Here is an 11,651-nt window from a genome sequence, read left to right as displayed (position 1 = left end):
AAAATATGTCTGCATGTCTGTATGTCTGTCTGTTAGGTCATCACCCCAGAGGCTGGTTGGATCCTCAAATAGCAACACCAAAGGTTATGCGGTTATAAGGAAACCGCTAAAACCAATGGCAGCACCAAAATGAGGCGTACTAGGCAAGACGAGGAGTGAGGTAGTTTGCCATTGCCTTCCTCACTGGGTCAGAAAGTGCTACTGCAGCACGACTGACTCTATGAGCAACACCTTTCATAACACTCAGACACACTGGTCGTGCTCTGAATGTCATTACTCAGCACTACCCATACCCCAGCAGCTTCCATACTGTCACAGCCATGGACGAGACTGGGACTTCGGTGAAAGCTACACTTTACTCTGGCCTGTGCCAAGAGATGGATGCAAAAGTACTGTGTCCATCAAGAAAAATGGCAGCAGGCGAAGGTCTGTATAAGTCTATGAAAAAGAAGTCAGTACTTGGATGGGTGTATAAGTGTATGCAAGAAGAGCAAGAATAGAGGAATACTTTCAACAGTGTATACTACTTTACAAAATAAATTTTAAACTGCGTGTAAAATATATAGGTTAGTGCAAATTGGAATGAATCTTGTAAAACTGTCATGCCGCTGGCCGTACTACAAGTAGACACGCTTCCAAATAGTTCGTAATCTAGTTCATAGCTGGTAGCACCAATCTAACAAACGGTAAAACATTCGCTACCCTTACAGGCCATGCTTTTGTTAATGCTATTCGTCTTTTGTAATATAAGCATGGTAATGACATAATAAATTATGTTTCTCACGCTCTAAAAGAGAACATGGCTTCGTCAGACCCGCTGAGGCGGAGACTGCTAACACACGTAAAATAAATACGGCGATGATTTTACAGCGTACTCGCTTCGGTGGTACATATACTAAAACTGGAACGATACAGAGAAGATTAGCATGGCTCCTGCGCAAGGATGACATGCAAAATCGTGAAGCGTTCCACATTTTTCCAAGAAAGTTCTCACTTCCGTCCAGAAACGGTCTTCTAGCCTCACTTCCATCTAGAAACGACCGTCTAGCCTTAAACCCACCACATAAACAGCCAAAAACCGAACAACCTATGAAAATCCACAGTCAATATTGCCAAACCCACCCAACAACCTACGAATGTCCACAGCCAAAATCGCCAAACCCACCTAAAAAGTAAATACCATCACCATTACAGAAGCACTGGAAACAGACAGGACGCCGAGGCGGGTCGCACACACATGCTGTGCTTTTGTTCAAAATGTATAGTGCCAATAACAGTCGACACGCGAGAATTTAATAATATTCTCATGTAAAAACAGCGACAGCGCCCACTGATGCTGGTATCGCTACCTTTTGCGGTTAAGCAACATGGGTCATGGTCAGTACCTGGATGGGTGACCACCCAGGTCTACCACCTGCCGCTGAAACAAAGCTCATTAAAAAACGAAAACACACGGTGCAACATACAGCGAGGTCAATCATGCCAAATTAACTTTTAACAACAGACTTCTCCTACGAATGCCACATCTCAATTAACATCTACTATCTATTATTATTATTATTATTATTATTATTATCACTAACAATCTATATTTATTACTTTTATACCTATTTTCCAAACAGCCCAGGTGAGGATCGCTACAGCTAAACCGGTACTGGGACCCAATTAAACTACTGCTTAATTTGGCAGCCCCCTACCAAGTTAATCGTCAAGTAAGGGATTCGACAAACTTCAAGCAGACTTTCTGGCCGTTTTGGTAGACCGGCCGTATTACAAGACTTGGCCCTATGCCCCATTCAGTCGAAATAGTGAGAGACTGATCATGATCAGTATTCCAATGGGTCGAGATGCTGTGTGCTATTGCTATATTACCGCAAGTACATGACAGGTCCAGAAGTTATTCACAGGTGAAAACGTGCTAAGTAGGTCAGTATCTTTTTCTTTCATTGCTTTACATGAACTGCCAAGTGATATAAAAATATTCCTTCTTATTTTGATCTTTTTTCCACCTTTATAACGCGGTTAAATTTGAAATAACTGCTGAGTTTATTTGCCAAAGGGTGTATAATAATAATAATAATAATAATAATAATAATAATAATAATAATAATAATAATAATAATAATCTATCATCATCAACAACCAAATTATAAATAACCTGGCATTAAATAGTAACGATCATCGAAGCGATTTTTTGTTGTATATCTGTTTCCGATACTGGCGTTCAGACTGCAAGCCTCTGTGAATTTATTAAACGTGCAACTAGTGCTGTGGCCTCATTTAGTTTTATACCTCGTATCTTAAATCGTTAGAAACTGAGTCTAACCATCGTCGTCTTGGTCTCCCTCTACTTCTCTTACCCTCCATAAAAGAGTCTATTATTCTCCTAGGTAACCTATCCTCCTCCATTCGCCTCACATGGCCCCACCACCAAAGCCGGTTTATGCGCACAGCGTTATCCATCGATTTCATTTCTAACTTAGCCTATATCTCTTCATTCCGAATACCTTCCTGCCATTGTTCCCACTTGTTTGTACCATCAATCATTCTCGCTACTTTCATGTCCGTTATTGCTAAGTTATGAATAAGATATCCTGAGACAACCCAGCTTTCACTCCCGTAAAGCAAAGATGGTCTGAAAACAGACCGATGTAAAGATAATTTCGTCCGGAAGCTGACTTCCTTCATACAGTATACTGTTGATTGCAACTGCGAGCTCAATGCATTAGCTTTACTGCAAGTTGATTCACTCTTGCGTACTATACTACCATCCTGGGAGGACACATATCCTAAATGCTTGAAATTATCTACCTGTTACAGCTTTGTATCACCAATCTGACATTCAATTCTGTTGAATTTCTTACCTAATGACATCAATTAGGTCTTCGAAAGGCTAATTTTCATACGATACTCCTTGCACCTATTTTCAAGTTCCAAAATATTAGACTGCAGACTTTCGGCACAATCAGTCATTAACCCTAGAACTCACAAGCTATTTTATGAACGATAACTCCCAAGAGCAGTCTCTCGGACTCGTATTACTGCTCATGCAGTAGCATAACTAAGAGTTACTTCTACAAAACACTTTTTTTTTTAATTCAACCTATTTATTTGGTGTGAAGGACAATATTTTCAAGACCGAGCTCGATAGCTGCAGTCGCTTAAGTGTGGCCAGTATCCAGTATTCGGGAGATAGTAGGTTCGAACCCCACTGTCGGCAGCCCTGAAAATGGTTTTCCGTGGTTTTCCATTTTCACACCAGGCAAATGCTTGGGCTGTACCTTTTATAAGGCCACGGCCGCTTCCTTCCCACTCCTAGCCCTTTCCTGTCCCATCGTCGCCATAAGACATATCTGTGTCGGTGCGACGTAAAGCAACTAGCCAAAAAAAAAAAAAGTCAAGTATGTCTGATGTGAAGTATAAGTCTAAAGTGCTTATAGGAGATTCTATTGTTTTTAAATGTGGCAGCATGACAACAATAATCTGAAATTTGAGTATGTTATGCTCCCTTACCTTGCTTTGTTCTGGAGGGTGCACATTCCAAACAAAGCCATGTTTCCCACATACACACTGTCTGTTGTTTGAAGTGTACTGTCAGTATCAATAAGATCAGTATCAATAACTTTACTCATATCTTTTATTCCACTCACTACACTGATATGATTCTCCTCCTCGCTGCCATTTTCATCACTTTCTGGTATCTAGTGTCTTCACTGAAAACACCTCCACTCGAATCATCGTCACTATCTAAAATCACACCGACTTGAGATTCTATCAGCTTCCTCTTACTCATTTTGAATGAATGGTTACTTGTACTGTAAGAGCTAGTTATTACTTGAGTACTGTTACAATAGAAACGAGTACATTGCCGCAACACAACAGCCAACAGAATACTGCCAATATATTCTAGACTAGCTGTTACCCACGGCTTCGCACGTGAGGATTTCGTAAGTTGATAAAAATAAATTATTCCTCGCTACTGCACTAAGATATTATCTGAAAATCCCTAAAGGACAAAAACTCACTTAATTCATTCCATTCCTGACCCGGTCGAATGACTGGAAACAGGCTGTGGATTTTCTTTCCATTTCAAAACATAAAAGGAAGCATAATTCAGTGGAGGTAGTATGCAGGGAACAATAATATACAGTTGGAAGTGTCTAAAATCCCAGCAATGTACTTCCCTGAAAATGTATTCGAGTGTACAGCACTGTGTACCCGCCAGTACTACCAATGAAAGAAGTGCGAAGAATTGAGACGCTTTCGGGCGTTGTCAGCACTTGGATGGGTGACCATTCCAATGCTACCACATATCTGAAACACTAAATCTGTGTCAGCCATATACACTAGCGAAACGTTGGACTTTTCCATTTAACTACACTTTATAAATCTCCTCAGTTAATAACAAACTTCACTAAACAACAGTTAAGCAACATTGGGAGTGGTAACCCACTGGATGGGTGGCCAACGCCCATGCCAAACTTTTATGACAACTAAATTTGCATTCTCACAAATAACTTACAGTCATTCTAAAATAGCGTACTAATTCATTATGCTTTACAAACTAAATACAATTTTCACTAAACGGCTGGGTGAAGAGCGTTCACTCGCACCGGTACCAGCAGCAGTAACCAAACCCCTCTTCTCGATGGGAGGGGGGGGGGGCTTTTAAATTTCAAATGAGCTCTTACACCAATGGCAATAATTCAAGTACTTCTTGGTATACATTGCATGCTATGTTGCATAAAATGTCCACAGCGAGGTTAGCATGGAGTTCAGGATTTGGTATGGATCCCATAGCCATTTTTATAATGGTTAAGACATAGTACTGGCATTTGTGAGGGCTGACTTTCCGCCAAAGTTTGGATTTTAACTTTTTTAAATAACTATTCAGATCAAGTGAATACTTAAAAATTAATGAATTTTGGCTTGGGTCTATAAAGGGTATGAACATTTACATTTTAAACGAGCTATGAAATATTCGTTGTAAATTTTCTTCACATTCCTTAAAATATTCTTTAAAGCCCTCATGGGCCGCAAAAATATGGCTTCCCGGGCCGCATCGTGGGCTTCTACTTGGTAACCCCTGATATAGCTTAAAAATGAATAGATTTAATTTGAGAAATATTGAAAGAAATTTCTTTTCATGGATAATGTCTAAATATCTACAAAATATGAAAGTGAATATCTACAGAGATAAGTTACATCGGATTATGAATCTATGAAGCCCATAATGTCATCCACGGGAGCAAAGTCGCATCCAGAGGTGGTTTAGGGGGTTCAAAATCCCCCCTAAATAAAAGATGACTTGACAAATTTATACAGCACATACGTTTTTATTTTCGAAAGTTCAACCCATTAAATTAAAACTGTTATTAAATCAGGAGTTTGTAAAATAAAACAATTGAATTTGACCTATAAAACTATGCTGTCTTTAAAGGTTTCTCTATGAATATAATTAACAAATTGACTGTAAAATGGACATTTTAATTTTGGTGAGATTTGCTTGTTTTTATTGCTTTTATAATAACTGTTGCACTATTATTCAATTATTTACACTCCATACCAAGTCATTATTGTCAAAAATGTTTTTTTGCCTGAGCCTTTTTTTAACATCATACAAATACATAAAACAATAAACATACAGTATATTGTCTAAATATTGTAAGTGTTCACATATCCATTTGAATGGTTATATCCCTAGAAATTTACGATAGTACCCAATTTTTGGCGCATTTGTTATCAGTTCATATGGATATGTTTCCTGGCATTTTCTGTGGATTAGGCCCTGTTTTATGGATGCTAGATGTCCCCTGAAGCCAACCCTATGCAGGGGTATTTATTCGCTAATGCGTGTTTCTATGGTTAGGAGCAGTGTGTTATGTGGTGTGTAGGGGAAGCTGTATTAGGACGATCACAAATACCCAAGCTTGAAGCTAGAAGAAATAACCAAACGTGGCTAATGGCCTCGGCCCATCCTTGAAATGAATCTGGGGCCCTACGCCAGTACGCTAACAATTCATCCTGGGAGCCGGATTTTCAGATATAATTAAGAGAATTTTCGATAATTTATAGCAAGGAATTCAAATAACAAATTCGTTTTTGTTAAAAATATTCCGTTTTTAGTCTTAAATTTTCCAGCGTCCTACTACATTTCATCCAGAATGGGTGTCACCCGTTCATGTTGATAATAAAAAAAAATTATTACGGTACAGTATTTTTAAACAGTTTGTGGAGGTCACTAAATAATGTCATCATTTTAAATGTTCCTTAGAATAATTGCATTTTGTAAAACCCTTATGTGTGTCAGCCGATTAACAAAAGGCCAGTCCCTGACTCATAAGCAGGAGAATAAATTGCTCGGAAGGGGAATCTCTAGCCTGAAGAAAACCCAACAGGTGTGGGGCACTTTTTTCCTGGTATACACATTTTAGTTTTATTTAATTTTAAATTTCCCCCTCCTCCTGCCTTTGCTGTAAATAAGTGGATAAATGAAGCGAAGTTTGTTAGTCTAAAGTCGTATCCGGACATCACAAGTCTCACCATCGTATCGTTTTGACTGGCAACTAATTTGTTAATTGTTATTAGTTTGGTCGTGATCTCGCGATATACTTATTCTAACATTAAAACAACCTGCAAGTTTTATGGAAACATATTACAGACTATACAAATTGCTATAATAAAATGTATTATAATTTTTATTTATTTATGTGCCAGAAATGTTATGCCTTATTTGGAGTGCGAAGATGAATTAATTTTATTAATCTGATTTTATGCAACAACATACACATGTTTTTATTTCTTTTTCTTTTACGTCGCACCGACACAGATACTGTGTAGAGATGATAAGAATGCAAGAATGAGGAATGTGACCTGCAAGCACGAACTTCCTGTTCTGCCCAGACAGATCGGCTCTTATCTGCACTTATCTGCTACACGAAAACATTGACTCACACTTTGCATTTTGCTGGATTATAACTGACAAGAGCGAAGAGCTGCCAGTAGAAGACAATGTAAAGTCGCCTGGGTAGTAGCGGAGTTGCTATGGTAACTAGCCATTGCATCACTGGCTCTGCTGGTGAAAACCCCTTCGCCCCGTGCCTCACCGGGCATGTGTATTCCTCTGATCTCCCATCAGTAGCTGAATCCCGCCCGACAGCGTAGGTAGTGCCCGGCAAGCGATCTTGACTGACGAGTCTAAAGCTCGCAAGTGGCTAGTGCCAGGCAAGCGAGGTATCCCCCGGCCCCACCCGTAAGAGAACGCACTGTACACACACTTATCACTTATTTATCTTAAAGTATCGACTGCTTCCAAGACAATCTGTGGACAATCACAACGACAAAGTTTAATGCGAAACTAAATAATCTCGGACTAAAACTTAAAATTAAACACATAACAGTAACTCTAAACCTAAAAAGGAGTTTGTGAAATACCAATCGTCACAATAAAGAAATATACAAAAATGCACTTCAAACAGATAATAAAAACCTAAAAGTAATACTAGTGTATGAATAATACTGTATTACCTTTGTACTAATGAATATATTTAAAAAATTGAAAGTCTTATTCTGAAAATACCTAATTGTATGATTTAAACAAACAACTTTCCTGTTTTAAAACACAATTCTCTTGGTTTCTCAAGTCAGCGAAAAGTTCCATTCTCTAATTATAACACTGGAAAAATTATCATTAAATGTAGGATATGCTGGTTTGGTTCTCTTATCAGTATCGCATACGTTTAAACCTTCTTTCATAATAATGACTGCATTATTCAGCGATAGAATATATCCACTCTATTACCATTGTTTCTTGAACTTGCCTACATTATATCGTAAATAATAATGATAATAAATTAATAATAATAATAATAATAATAATAATAATAATAATAATAATAATAATGTCTTTAAGCATTGGCATTCACTGGGGCTGCTGGAGCAAATAATTTTGAATTCACATTTTCTTATTATTCCTTTTTTGCTATTGGCTTTACGTCGCACCGACACAGATACGTCTTATGGCGACGATGGGACAGGAAAGGGCTAGGGCTGGAAAGGAAGGGGCCGTGGCCTTAATTAAAGTACAGTCCCAGCATTTGCCTGGTGTGAAAATGGGAAACCACGCAAAACCATCTTCAGAGCTGCCGACAGTGGGGTTCGAACCCACTATCTTCCGAATACTGGATACTGGCCGCACTTAAGCGACTGCAGCTATCGAGCTCGGTTATTATTCCTTAGAACGCTTTTTATCAAGTACAGCTTTCTTGACAATCCGCTCGCTCTACCGCAGTCCAGCTCTCTTCAGCGAGCTGGGTTTCTTTGCCGGTGAGAAAGAGAGTTAGGTTTTTCTTTTTTTTTTTTTTGCTAGGGGCTTTACGTCGCACCGACACAGATACGTCTTATGGCGACGATGGGATAGGAAAAGCCTAGGAGTTGGAAGAAAGCGGCCGTGGTACAGCCCCAGCATTTGCCTGGTGTGAAAATGGGAAACCACGGAAAACCATCTTCAGGGCTGCCGATAGAGGGATTCGAACCTACTATCTCCCGGATGCAAGCTCACAGCCGCGCGCCTCTACGCGCATGGCCAACTCGCCCGGTAAGAGAGTTAGTTACCCTAGCGAAATTCAAGTAGCTGAGTTGACGCATGCACTAGAAGTTTTCTTCCCCTGGGGTGGCCGGGTGTGAGCTGTGGGCGTCTTACGGCGACAGATCAGCTAGCTTGGGTAAGGTATGTTGGTTGTAATAGTTAACACTCGAAGTGTTCTGCGCCACACACCAGAGGCTACAAGAAAAATTATCAATATGTTAACAGTATAGCCAATTGCACATCGTCTTGCTAATAAACTTAGAGCCTTTTTATGAAATCAATTGTAATAAAAGTGTTTCTTTTATTTTTGGTTTTCGGCGTGTATAAAGTTTTTAGCAGTGATTCGTTGATGGCACGTGTAGCGTATGTTTCTCGATAGACGCGAAAAAATATTCAGGTTGCTCAACAAGAACACAGAGCCAGACGCGAAGTAACACAATTATGCATTTGGTTGCTGTTTACGAATAGGTTTGTCTGTAATGGTCGTATATTGTGAAATTTTGTAGTGATGCTCTTGGATTATAGGTGAAGTTCCCGCGAGTTCTGTTGCATTCTTCATGAATATTAACACATCCACCAAGACGCACACGACATGCTGTCAGTTGGTACAGTTCTTTATTCACATCTATTTACAAATTGAACACACACATACCGGGCGAGTTGGCCGTGCGGTTAATGGCGCGCGGCTGCGAGTTTGCATCCGGGAGATAGTGGGTTCGAATCCAACTGTCAGCAGCCCTGAAGATAGTGTTCCATGGTTTCCCATTTTCACACCAGGCAAATGCTGGGGCTGTACTTTAATTAAAGCCACGGCCGCTTCCTTCCAACTCTTAGGCCTTTCCTACCCATCGTCTCCATAAGACCTATCTGTGTTGGTGCGACGTAAAGCAACCAGCAAAAAAAGCACACACATAACCTTAATCACTGCTGTCACAAACAAAACATTCACATCACAAACCGCCATTTTGACAATTGCCTATCACTGGGAGCACGTGGAGATAGCAACCTTAAAACACAGTTGAAACAGATGACTGCTTAAAAGCATGTCACAACACGTGGTCACAAGTATAACCTCTTAACTCATAACTCTGTTGAACAATAATTCGTCTCTAACGTCAGGATCGCCTCTTTATACAGGTGCCTGGCCAGGCTTCTGGAAAGATACATTTTCTTGTAAATTCTAGAGAGCCTAACAACATGATTATAATGTACAGAATATTCTACCAACATCTAGTGCCATTCTGTAAGTTACAATGTGTTTCACAATCCTGTAGCGGATTACACACAGTGTTGCCAACTTATATTTTCAAGATCCGCTAAATACTACTAAAAATCTGCTAAAATTCTGCCAAGAACTCCGATCTCAAATAATAATAATAATAATAATAATAATAATAATAATAATAATAATAATAATAATAATAATAATAATAAATGTCTGGACTCACCTGATCTGTGAGTTTCACTGGGATTAACCCTCTGCCTGCGAGCCGGCGAGCTAAAACTTGTAGGCGGTTTAGTGTCGGGTGCAAACTAGATGAATCCCCTACCTCAAGGGCCACACACAAAACAGGCCAGTTCATTATACGGTCTTCCTTCATACCATAAATATAAGGGCTACTCTCTCACAGTTTCATTCTCTGTCGTCATCCGTCAACTAAGAGAAGTACCCTTTCCCCACGCATTACAAATTTATGATACCATGATCTCATAACATCAAATCCAAATAACATTTTTTTCCCCATGTGACTGCTAGCTCCTGATAAGAAATACGGAATAGCTTGGAGACAGACTGGAGTACAAATTTTAAAAAAAAACGTAAAATGGATAAAACACTAAATTCCGCTATAATAAATTTAGAATTCCGCCAAAAAAATCCGCTGTCCGCTAAATGATATATTTATCCGCCGACAGTCTTCTAATTCCACCAAATTTACCGGGAAATCCGCTAAGTTGGCAACACTGATTACACATCACATACAGGTTATAATAAATAATTATATAATATTAATTTAGAGGTATTTACATTAACTGACTCATATATATATTTATGTACAGCACATGTTTCATGACGTAACCTCACAAACAACGCGATCGTATCGTAATAATACACTGACTGACAGTGACAATGCAACACCAAGGAGGAGTGGTTCGAAAGGGATGAAAGTTGGGGAAAAAACAGAGACGGCACGGAAGAATAATTGATGTTTATTTCAAACCGATATGCAGGTTACACAATGCGCACGGCATCGACTCAGTAGGATGTAGGACCACCGCGAGCGGCGATGCACGCAGAAACACGTCGAGGTACAGAGTCAATAAGAGTGCGGATGGTGTCCTGAGGGATGGTTCTCCATTCTCTGTCAACCATTTGCCACAGTTGGTCGTCCGTACGAGGCTGGGGCAGAGTTTGCAAACGGCGTCCAATGAGATCCCACACGTGTTCGATTGGTGAGAGATCTGGAGAGTACGCTGGCCACGGAAGCATCTGTACACCTCGTAGAGCCTGTTGGGAGATGCGAGCAGTGTGTGGGCGGGCATTATCCTGCTGAAACAGAGCATTGGGCAGCCCCTGAAGGTACGGGAGTGCCACCGGCCGCAGCACATGCTGCACGTAGCGGTGGGCATTTAACGTGCCTTGAATACGCACTAGAGGTGACGTGGAATCATACGCAATAGCGCCCCAAACCATGCTGCCGCGTTGTCTAGCGGTAGGGCGCTCCACAGTTACTGCCGGATTTGACCTTTCTCCACGCCGACGCCACACTCGTCTGCGGTGACTATCACTGACAGAACAGAAGCGTGACTCATCGGAGAACACGACGTTCCGCCATTCCCTCATCCAAGTCGCTCTAGCCCGGCACCATGCCAGGCGTGCACGTCTATGCTGTGGAGTCAATGGTAGTCTTCTGAGCGGACGCCGGGAGTGCAGGCCTCCTTCAACCAATCGACGGGAAATTGTTCTGGTCGATATTGGAACAGCCAGGGTGTCTTGCACATGCTGAAGAATGGCGGTTGACGTGGCGTGCGGGGCTGCCACCGCTTGGCGGCGGATGCGCTGATC

The 11,651-nt window shown here is 40.6% G+C and overlaps 1 non-coding gene across 1 annotated transcript; it reads left to right on the top strand.

Moving 5' to 3' along the window:
* The first annotated feature begins 871 nt into the window (after nucleotides 1-871).
* On the top strand, nucleotides 872-978 carry LOC136876599 (U6 spliceosomal RNA). The gene has a single exon (XR_010860631.2). It is a non-coding gene; the product is annotated as a U6 spliceosomal RNA (small nuclear RNA).
* Nucleotides 979-11,651: the final 10,673 nt, after the last annotated feature.

The sequence above is a fragment of the Anabrus simplex genome, chromosome 6 (assembly GCF_040414725.1).
Source record: "Anabrus simplex isolate iqAnaSimp1 chromosome 6, ASM4041472v1, whole genome shotgun sequence".
NCBI lineage: Eukaryota > Metazoa > Arthropoda > Insecta > Orthoptera > Tettigoniidae > Anabrus > Anabrus simplex.
This window is presented reverse-complemented; position numbering and strand designations above follow the sequence as displayed.